Source organism: Parasteatoda tepidariorum, chromosome 5 (genome assembly GCF_043381705.1).
Source record: "Parasteatoda tepidariorum isolate YZ-2023 chromosome 5, CAS_Ptep_4.0, whole genome shotgun sequence".
In the NCBI taxonomy this organism is placed as follows: Eukaryota; Metazoa; Arthropoda; class Arachnida; order Araneae; family Theridiidae; genus Parasteatoda; species Parasteatoda tepidariorum.
Genome location: NC_092208.1, coordinates 90,386,990 through 90,398,484, shown reverse-complemented (window position 1 = coordinate 90,398,484; position 11,495 = coordinate 90,386,990). Strand labels below are relative to the sequence as shown.

Below are 11,495 nucleotides of genomic sequence, written 5' to 3'. Positions count from 1 at the left end.
GAATTTGGCAGGAAATACCGCAAGAGACCATCCGGGAGCTTTATCGGTCTATGCCACGCCGTGTGGCAGCTTGTATCCAGGCTAGAGGCGGGTCAACACCTTATTGAACTTGTTACTGTAACTCTGCAATAAATTATTCAATTGCTCTGAAATTTTAATCATTTACTATTCTGTACATTATCTTCCTATCCACCAATTTTCGTTTCAATCGGACAACTCCTTCTTTGTGAGTCGATTTTTTTGTTATAGAGTGCATTTTCAAATAGAAAAGTGCTGTTTTTCATTTTGAGTGCAAGTTGAAAATAAAAATCTGGATTGAGTAGCAAAATAGGAAGTTCATAATCGGGTGTCCCTCTTATTTTGACCATTTATTATATTTTTACAGAAAATAGGAAGAATTATTTAACAGGGATATAAATTCCCAAATCCTATTTAATCAAGATAATGGAAGATTTTATAAGCAAAAGTTCCAAGGTACAATACCCAATCCAAGGAGCACTTTATAATACACTCTTACTGCAAGATATGCCGTGAAAAAAACATGGAAATATAGTATTATTCTCCTTTATCAATTTCAAGATTCTATTGCTCCAATGGAGAACTATTTTTAAGCTGATTCTCCAAACGTTATAAGCAACTTTTACACTATATCAAAAATTATACACGCATTATTTTTAGAGTTACTAAAACTCCTGAATACAGTTCTATTTAGTATGCACAATAATTATATTATGAAGTAAATAGCTTGCTTGCTACGAACTTTTGCCTAAATGGTCAAAATGATAGTAAATTTTCGATATGCTATACGTAATATGAAATGTATTATACTGATACCTTTCACGAGAAGCTTGGCCAACTTCAAAAATGGCATTGTACAACATACAAACTTCAATAGTAATCAAGCTGAATGTGTAACTCAGCAATACTGTATTTAAATAATTTAATTCTTCAACCCCATCTTCCAATCCTAACCTTTTAAGAATTTTGAGCAATGTATTAACCAAATTTTTCAGCATACAGCTATTTTGATTTCAGTTCTAACTATTTTTAAGAGATATTCACGATATTGTCAGAGTTCTTTATATATTGAATTATAGCCATAAAATCACACAAACCACAGTAAGTATAAGTTGGGGATATATTTCGACATAGCAGAAGTATTAAAACCCTTTCAATCGTGAGATAAGATAGAAAACTTACCCCGATTCTACGTTACGTGCTGCACTACTTCCTTGCTTACCCCTAGATCCATAACTTGAGTATCGTATAATACGTATTTATACTATCGCTCGAAAATGGCAATCGCCATCACCAATAATTGGCATGATAATATGCGGCATCGTTTATGTTTAAAATTTCGACCGCCATTTCAGAAAGGATCAAAAATAAATCTAAATAATTACTTCGTAGCTAAAATTGTTCTAAATAAATGTTACTCAATACTTGAATTATTATTTAAGACAATGTAAAAGACTTTACCAGATATAGTAATACTCGGATTTACGGTGCCACATAAGAGAATTCGTGTTTCACTGAATTTAAAAATTCATTATTTTGACATTATTCATCATATTGTTATTTAGCATTATTTACCTAACAAATAAAGTTTCCTAACAGTCCACTAAATAACAGTACCTTATTCAGAAACAGCCCTACATGTAAAACAATAGTTTCATTCACAAAAAATCCTTCCCTTTTCCAGATAAAATAAAAAATATGTGACTCATTATTATATTACCTTTACATATTTCCTTTTAAAAAATTTAAACACATAAACTGTTCATTATAACACATAAACTGATAACAATAGATAAAAATAGATATTTTTACCAACAAACCCTTTAAACTTGAATGGAGTGATTAGTTTATATTTAGTAAATGAACAAAACAAATTGTCATTCATTATAGTCGACGTTTGGAAAACATGTTTTTCGTACTATTTAAAAACCTCTTCACCAAATGATCACCCTAATATTATTCCGTTATTTCGTGTGAATTATCCTAATGGTTTTACTCAAAATACATTTGCATACAACAAATTATTTTTAACCACTGAATGATAAGTTTAATAATAAAATTCTAACAAAACAGATTTGTTTGCTAAACTTTGCATGCTGAATCGATAAAATTAATAGAATTTGTCTCAAATACTCTCCCAATATTGTAATACTACTTCCACTTAAGGTAGGTAAAATTACAAAAGATGCAATCATTAACTTTAGCGTGAATGAACAAAATAAAGTGGCTTAGCATTGGTTAGCAACAAAAAAATAAATAAAATAGGAAAAGAGCAAAACAACATAATTTTTTTCATACGCTTGTACATTGACGAGTCTAACCTTAAAGCTTACTCTTAAAAAGGATTTTTATAACTCATCGTTATTAATATAACAATATTTCATTTACTGAATAAATGAATGATACCATTCAACCTTGAAATAAATTAATTAAATGAAGGGCTTAATGACACAAAATCCAAAAACGGACACGCTGCTCTTTTTAAAACAAATCGAAAGATACAAACAACGAATTTATTTTCTTAAAAATCATGAAACTGATTAAACAGTGCATTCGAAAGTTAATAAAAAATATACAAAGCACAATAAATGGTGTTGAAATGTTTTCAAAATAATGCGACATGAATGCAGCAATTTTTTTTAAAAAATTAAACGGGCAGTTTACGGATGACATTAAAAATAATTTAACATAAAGGAGAAATAAAAAACAATTCTAACATCAAATTGCTTAACACTTTTCAGGAATAAGTATCATAAAAGTTTTTCTCTCCAGTGGAAGTACGAATAGTTAGACTTCAGTAAGGAGAACCAGTTAAAAATGCCGATTTTTAATTTCGAAACCTTTTTTCCTAATTAATCCATACTATAGAAAAGGAAGCGCTTGACTTAATGAGTAGATTCACAAGCATACTTCGAAATTAACAAAATGCGATAATCATCACCTTGCCCGTGTGCATAGCCTTATGTACTTTTTATTTCTATTTTTATTTGAGTCACAAATTTTCAAACATTACAGCAAAGATTTTAATTGCACTCCGTTGCAAGTTAAGAAAAAAAAATCCATTGCGGTTTAAGTAATCATCCGCGACTGCTTGAAGATCCGTTTTTATTTCGTTGTCAAATTATGCAAATATGTTTTCAAAACAATATAAAAGCTTTTAATGGTTAAACAAGAAATGTAATTCGTGCTATCTTTTTAGATATATATCATAGAATTATTAAAGAAAGGTAATGGTTTAGTAGTCTTATTGAATTCTAGACTTGGCGACGTATTTTGATACATATGACCATTAGTTCTTGTAAAAGATGACGTCCATGACGTTGCAAGATCACTGGATTTGATTGGACCTCACTAAAAATGGCGCGTCTTATGCTAACATGCTCTTAACAAATCAAAAGCGAGATAATTTTTACTTTAGTTTCGCTGTAGAAGAAAATCGTCTGCAAGTCAGATTATTTATTATTCCTTCATCAGCTTATTTAAATGCGGACAGAAAAACGTATATTGGTTTCAATTTTTAGATACCGTTTTTATTAATTCTTATTAACAAAACGATAAGTATTATTTTCTTCATCTTACACGATACAAGATAGCAAGCAAAAAGAAGGCAGTGCAACGTCGTTTCAAGAATTGGCAATGCTGATATTCGTACGCGCTGAAAGCTTAATATCCATTTGATGTGTACTTAGATGCAAACAGGCTCTCTCCATAGGGAAAATGGTTTGTTTTTTTTTTAAACTTCCAACAGAGTAGAAGTCACCTTATATACCCATATTTAGCATCGCAGCGAATATTAGAATTCATTAAAATGAAGAACAGAAATTGAACATTCTTTCTAACTTCGTTTCGTAACAATTTGGCAGCAACAGAATACAGCTCTTACACAATCAACTAAATAAGGCATTTACATTGCCTTACACGTAAGTTCTGGAAATCTTTCTGAAACTACCTTTAAATTCCAGAATCTAATTGAGTCCAAGTTGTAACACTCGGTACTACTCCATTTTGGGAGCAGTGAACTATCTATATTAGTATATGAGGTAAGAGCCTATTACCACAATTAATTTAGCATCGCGAGTGTTATCAAAAGTTAGGACATTTTAAAACGGTACGGAGATACAGAGAAGTATCGAACATTCTTTTAACTTGGTTGTCGTACAAATAATAAGTAAGCACAAAAAGAGGTTCACGATTTGCTTACTTTTGCTGGTAAGATGAGAGGAGGGGTATGAACAATGCTTACGTGAGACTCTAAAAACCACTTATTTTCAAAACTTTTTTAAAATGTAAAAAATGGATGGTACATAAATGTTTGAAAAAAACTATGCTACGAAAATGCTTGATTTTAAAACAAAAGTTAAATTTTAGGGAAGAAACAGTAAGAAAAAAATATCTTCAAGAAATATCAAAATTTCATAAAATCTTTTAAAACTTACATTTCGTATGATGTAAAGTAACATTTGAATTTAATCCTAAGATTCTTAAAATTAGATGACTACAGTATAAAATTAATGTTAAAACGAAGAACGGGACACAACATAAACATGAGAGGGAGTTAATAGATTGCTTATTTTTGCTGCCAATGGGAGGAAAAATAGTGCCAAAAACATGCTTCTTTTTAAGCAGTGTATGCTGCAAAAAAAAAAGAATAGAAAAGCAAGATTATCAAAGTAAATGAACTAATTTTATTGGAAAATAAAATTATGCGGATATTTCGAGATGAGGGAAACAATTGTAAATGATGAGATTTGTGTACAGTTCGTAGGGCCTTTGTTATAGTTGGTTTATGTTTAGCAAATTAAGAAAACTAATACATTAATGTATCTACGTTGCATTATAGCAAAACACGTTCTTCTTTCTTTTAAAATATAATTCCAGAACTTATGACTATATCATCATTATATTATGCCAATATTTCATGTGAGCAGTAAATTATCCTAATGGCCTCATTCAAAATCCATTTGCATACAACACATTATTTTTAACTCCTGGTTGAAAAGTTTTATATAATGAATGTATTAACAAACAAATGCGTTTGTCCAACTTACCGATTGGAAGACAAATCAATAAATTCATAAGTCGAATATTTTCACCGAAGAACAAAAGATGGAACCATTACCTTTGGCGTGAATGCAACAAATGATTCGGCGTAAAATGCGAGGCAAAACTCTCTTAATATCGATTAATCGAATATACTCTTTATAGATGCCAAGTACATAAAGAGAGTGAAAAAATAAACTAAAAAGAAAATGACGGACAGTAGGGGTTGGAAATAAAATAGACCGCACCCGATTATTTTTATCTAAGCGACGGTTATAAATTTTGGACAATGACAGGTCTATGTCCGAGTTACAGTTTCGGATCATAAACATGTAGGGTTGAACGAGGTATGTGGTCATCAGCTTGTCACATTACTTGGACATGTCATTAGATGTTCGTTTGTCATGAAAATAAGTGCAATTAATCAAAATAGTGAGAGAGTTATTGATGATTTTGACGATTAAATAATAACGAGTCCTGAATCAGAAGGTGAATAAATATTTGACTAGAACGAGAACATCAATGAAAATCAATAATCCTCTTATTAAATTAATCTCGCTAAGTTATTAAACTCTGTAGGTTCACTGAAGTTATTTGTAACTTTTTTTCTATACAAAAAATAAATAAATAAAAGAACGCCAGTGCTATCTTCTTAAACAATAAAATAAATTGAAATTTTAAACATTTTTAAATAAAAAACTACAAATTTTCAATCAGACTAAACAGAAAATACATGTAATTTTTGTCACAACAAAAGGGGCATTTAAAATATGACGTAAGCGCCAAACGGTGTTTTTATGATTTAATTATTTTTACTGTCAAGATGGTATGAAAAATGCTTTTATAAAACTTTAAAATTCCCTTATTTTCATTTTTTTTTAAATGCAAAGAATAAAAGAATCACGCATAAACAAATTTAACGCGTAAGAAAAAAAAAGAGTTCGGAAAAAATTTCTCCGAAGAGTTTCAGGGCTTTCAAAATGGGGCCACAGAAGGTTAGCCCAAAAGATTCCTAAGGAATATTCTATTCAAAGTTTTAAACAATTAACGAAAACGTAAATTTTAATTTGTGTAAAATGTGTTTTTGTGCGTAATTTGAATTGAAATTTAATTCTGAAATTAGATTACTATAAAAAAAGTCAAAGTTAAAGCAAAAACAATTGCGAGTTTCTCTTACAAGCAGGGAATAGGTTCTTGATTTTCTTAATTTTGCCAAGGGGGGGAGGGGAGTCCAAGATTGCCAAAACCTTAGTTACGCAGCGTTTGAACGGCCCCCAAAGCGTAAGGAGCATCCATTTCGAAAGATATGGATATTTTCAACCGTGATAATATTATGTTTCCATTTTAGGTCTGACAAAAATAAAATTTTATTTTCTCCATCGGTCGGACCGGCCTGCGTAGGGGTTAAGGAACTGCCCTTGCATCAGAAAGATTTTTGGTTCGAATCCCGGGCAAGGCATGGATGCTCTTTCCTTCTCTGTACTATCTGCCCTTACTGTGGGAGCAACGTTGGCCCACCTAATAGGGTCCCCTGAAAGAGTGGCCAACAAATCTGCCCTTCGGGTGCCTGTATGACCTAGTTCATTACCCAGGTGGGCATTGGAGGAAAAAAAATTCTCCTTCGTAGTTTATTTGGAAAACGTAGTTCTCCATTTAATTTTATTATTCTCTTCTTTTTTAGTGTCTAGTTCATCAAGTCGGGAAAAAAGTCAAAGTTTTTGTAAACGATAAATTCTTTTGTGGCGATAAATTTTGTTTAGTAAACATTTGTGGCTTGAATTGTCTCCAGATACAGAGCACCAGTTCAGCTTCTTATTCTTAAGAAAGTGATCGCAATTCGGATTGACGATACATTTCTTTTGGCGATAATAGGGTGAAACATTTTGCTTTCAGCGGTTAGGAAGTGACTAAAACTTGTTATTGCCATCCTGTACGGAAAATTCAGTTAAAATTTAAGCATACTCAGTAGTCCGAAACGGGTTAAAATTTCGATTTGAGATAATACGGTGATAAATGCCATTTCTATGAGTTCAGGAAATGATTGAAACTTGAATTGCCGTTAGACTCATATCTCCAGCGGAGGTTTAAGAGCTCTAGTTAGTTGGTAAGTGTCGAATGGTATAATCTGTTTGGCGTTAAAATGATTATAAATTCAACTGTTTTTTAATAAAAATTTTAAGTGAATAAAATAAATTATGTGTGTAATTGTGCACTAGGGGGTTTCGAATTTTTCGAGGGAGGCATCTGAAAAATGACTTTTTAAGTTTTCATTCAATTGATTTGTAATGACATGGTGGTATATTGTTTGAAAAATGTTTTTAATATAAGAATTTCATTCTTAATCATCTGATAATTACAAATACTACTTACGTAAAAGGAGATCACCTCACATCTCATACTGTCTTAAACTTTTCGATGCTTGAAATGATTTTTATTTTATTACTAATGTTGAACTGAAGATTCATACAACGATTTTGATCCCCTTGCTGTTCCGATCTAACTTTATGTTACTTTTTCCATATACTATTCATTTTGAACCCTCAAAAGATAAAATAACTTCTGGATGAAACAGAAAAGTAAGAGATAAATTTGCTTTTCCTGTGAAATTAATGAGCACTTGTTTTACCCGGAGAAAATTATTAATAAGATTATTAATGAAATTCAATACTTAGAGAATATTGACAATGTTCGGGATAGCCTGGTTCGTATGGCGTTGGGCCCATACGAACGTGAAATGAGTCGTGAGTTCAATCCCCGCCGGCCGAAGACCAAGTTCAAGTAGTAAATGCTGACTGGTGCACGTTAAATCTGTTGGGTCAAAAAAGTCCTCCATGTTCCCAGAACAAATCACATGTCTGGAGGTACTAAATTTTAGATTGATTATTCTCCAGTTCAGGTCAAATTTACGATCTGTGGATGAATGAATGGATGTATGAATGGGTCTGCCTTTAAAACGGGTTGTGACGAGTGTGTGGTTGAAGTCGAATTCTTGGCCATAGATGGCGACACTGGAAAATAAGAAACGCAACGCACCCTATGCCTTAAATACGCTTGGTTTCATTCAGCAGACCTGCTGAATTGGAATGTTGCATTAGGAACAACAACAAAATATTGATACTATCGTGGACACCTGTTGAAAATAGTTGAAATTTAAAGTTAAAAAAAACACGATCGTAAATTTTTAAAGAATAAAAGAAATTGTTTCAACAACAAATCATCAATGCCTGTCTAGTGAGGTTTAACTGCATAGTAGTTAAAGTAGGAACTAGACTTGATGAAGATGTACTAAATAGATTAAACAAAGCCCGAAGTAAACTCCTGTTTGTGAAAATTGCAACACCATGAAGGAATCGCCATAATTGAATGAAATTTACTACACAGTTGAGTGGTAGTGGTACAAATAAATGATTAAACGTTCAAAGCAAACAAACAATAACAAGAGATCGAAATCAGTATTTCGTGTAACCACCACGCACCGCAATAAGCGCTGCTACACGACGTGGCATGGAGTCAAGCAAATTTTGAATGTCTGTCTGAGGAAGAGCATTCTATATAGTTTGTATGCGTACCCAAATTTCGTCTGCAGAAGCAACAGGACAAGGATCACGAGCGAGTCACCGACCAACGAAATGACACACATGTTCCATCGGTGACATATGTGCGGAATACGCAGGCCAAGGAAGAAGCTGTACCTGTCGCAATGCAAGGAAGGATTGAACAGTCCTAACAATATGAGGGCGGGCATTGACTTGCTGAAATACAGCGCCTGGCAAGGCTTGAAGGAAGGGAACAGCTTGGGGCTGTAAAACTTCACTGATGTACCGGTTGTTGTTCAGATTACCCACAATTCGTAGCAATTGAGATCGTCCATGATATGCTATGGCACCCCAGACCATAACTCCGGGTGTTCGTCCACTGTGGCGTTCGATAATGCACTCCGGAAGGTGGCGTTCACAGGCATAGCGTCTGACACGAATGCGGCCATCATGGTACCACAAATTAAAGCGGGATTCGTCAGAAAGCACGACACGCTGCCAATCAGCACGCAAGTCCCGATGCTGATTGGCCCATTGTAGCCGCAGGTGGCTATGGTTTAGCGTGATGGTGATCCTGTATAAAGGAGTCCTTGCGCGCAGTCCACGCTGCAGTTGACGTCTACGAATTGATGAAGTACACAATGAAACACCTGTAACTATTGACCACAGTGCTGCCAGCTGTCTGGAGGGAGCCGTACGGTCTGTCAGAACCATGCGGACAAGGTGTCTATCATCGCGAGCTGACGTGACATTTCGAGGTCCACTCCCGGATTTCCGAGTTGTCTGACACTCGTCCGTTAACTGCTTCCAAACACGCATCACTGTGCTTCTGTTACGCTGCAGACGAGCGGCTACTGCATGATAAGGCAATCCAGCTACACGAAGGCCGATGATTCTCCCCCTTTCAAACTCCGTAAGTTGTTGAAATCTCGCTCTCTTTTGTCGATGAGGCATAAGTAAAGTCTGAGCTAACGTTAACCACCAGCAGATAACCACCGATAACCATAAACGCCTCGCTACAGCCGTCTATTTGTTCGGATCCATCCGCCGTTCATAGGGCGCTGTTCAGCATACGCATGCGCTACGGGTCTGAAATTCTAATCATTTGCATATTATGCTCTACTTTGCATATCCTGAAAATTTCAGCTCACTCGCGTAAGTCCTTCATGGTGTTGCAATTTTCACAAACATGAGTTTAGTTACGCTATTCTCAATAAATTCTGGAAAAACAAAAACATAACCAACAGAAATTGGAATTTTCAATACTAGTGTTAAATTTGCCTAACTGTATTAACCTGAGACATGGCAGTGAAAAAAAAAATAACATGAAAGGTATTTATTTACAAGTGTTTTAGAAGAATCTTGCGGATCAAATTCCATAAAATTTGAAATCGGCAGGAAAAGCAAAACTGAAAGCGAAATTTAAAAAACGTAAATGGATTGGAGTCATGTTCTACATAAACCTGGTGCGTTTTGAGTGCGTGACAAAAATAACATACACGAGCAAAGTATTGCTCAATTATAATTCCATTCGATATTTTTATCTTAAGCAACACAACAGTTGACATCGCAATAAAACAAAAGATATAGATCGTTTCAGTATCACTATTGATTCATTAACGTCAGTACATATTCGGGGGGTTTTTCGGTCTGATCTATAATAACGTATAAAGATACAATAGGCAATTTGAAAGCAAAAATACTTACCATATTTTTTTTTCGAACGCTTTAACGTTAAATTCAATTAGTAAAAATTATTTAAAATTTTGTTACTCCCGATTTACATGTTACCTAATGAAAGTAACATACGAACTCAACTAATTCCACTCCATGTCAAGCGGCACAACACTTGACGTCGCAATAAAACAAAAGTTACGGATCGTTTGCTCGAGATCGTTTCTGTATGTCTATTGATTCATTAAACTATACAAACCAGAATGTGATCTGACGTGTCATTCGCGAAGCACAGAATGTGCAAAGACCACTTCAACACATCGTAATGTAAAATTTTTTATCAGGTCACGGAAAACGATGCACGAAAGCAAGATCTATACTTACGTTTAAATACATTCATTTCTCAGGACTGAATCGATTCAAGATAGGATATGCATACATCTTTTTCTGTACATTAAGACGAATGTAAATCGATATCGGAATCGTTAAATCGATACCAGTTGCTTTAGCGTGACAATTCTACATTAAGTTTCCTCTTTTTCAAAAAAATAAGTTGTTTAGTACAGAAGAACCAACGAATTTTGTTTATGCCTAGTTTACAAATTGCAACGAAACTGCTCTCTATAAAATAGGGTATTGCTTAAAATTTTTGGAGCCACTTACAGTATTTAATTATTTATTCTATAAATCTTGTTTATTAAATAGACAAAAACGGTTTTTAAAAGTAAATATGAATTTCTGAGTAACTCAAATACAAGGAGTATTAAATTGCACTCACAGATATAAAATATTTGTAAAAAGAAAACACATAAATTTAAAAAGGAAAGAAAAAAAATTGGATCTATACAAGTGGCGTCATCATGGATATCGATCCTGATTGGTTGTTAAAACGTGGTATTTGTTTATGTTATCAACTGTTTCTTCTATTTTATTTCGAGTAGGCCTTGCTCGTCTCATATGATTTGGAGACCAGCAAGCGGCGTCATCGTGTATATTGGTCCTGATCGAATGGTGCTGAGGTCACAGGTCAGGTGGTTGAGTATCAGTGGTCTTCTTCTTGAGTTGAGTTATTCCCATTTTTGAAGCAAATTCATGTGACAGGAAGCGCGTTTCCTCCAATAGCTACTGGTTTTAGTTCCAAAATTTTCCGATAGAAAACGCTGTGAGTCCCTTCTACAATTTTTTTTCCAATTGCTTTTTGATGTATGCAAATTTTGTGCTCTAATT

At 33.8% G+C, this 11,495-nt stretch overlaps 1 protein-coding gene across 1 annotated transcript in view; it reads right to left on the bottom strand.

Moving 5' to 3' along the window:
* LOC107452393 (uncharacterized) overlaps window positions 1-5,205 on the bottom strand; it is a 74,321-nt gene extending 69,116 nt beyond the window's left edge. The window contains exon 1 of the mRNA XM_071180770.1: window positions 5,067-5,205. The gene's annotated coding sequence lies outside the window, so the exon portion shown is untranslated. The remainder of the gene's footprint in view (window positions 1-5,066) is intronic.
* Window positions 5,206-11,495: the final 6,290 nt, after the last annotated feature.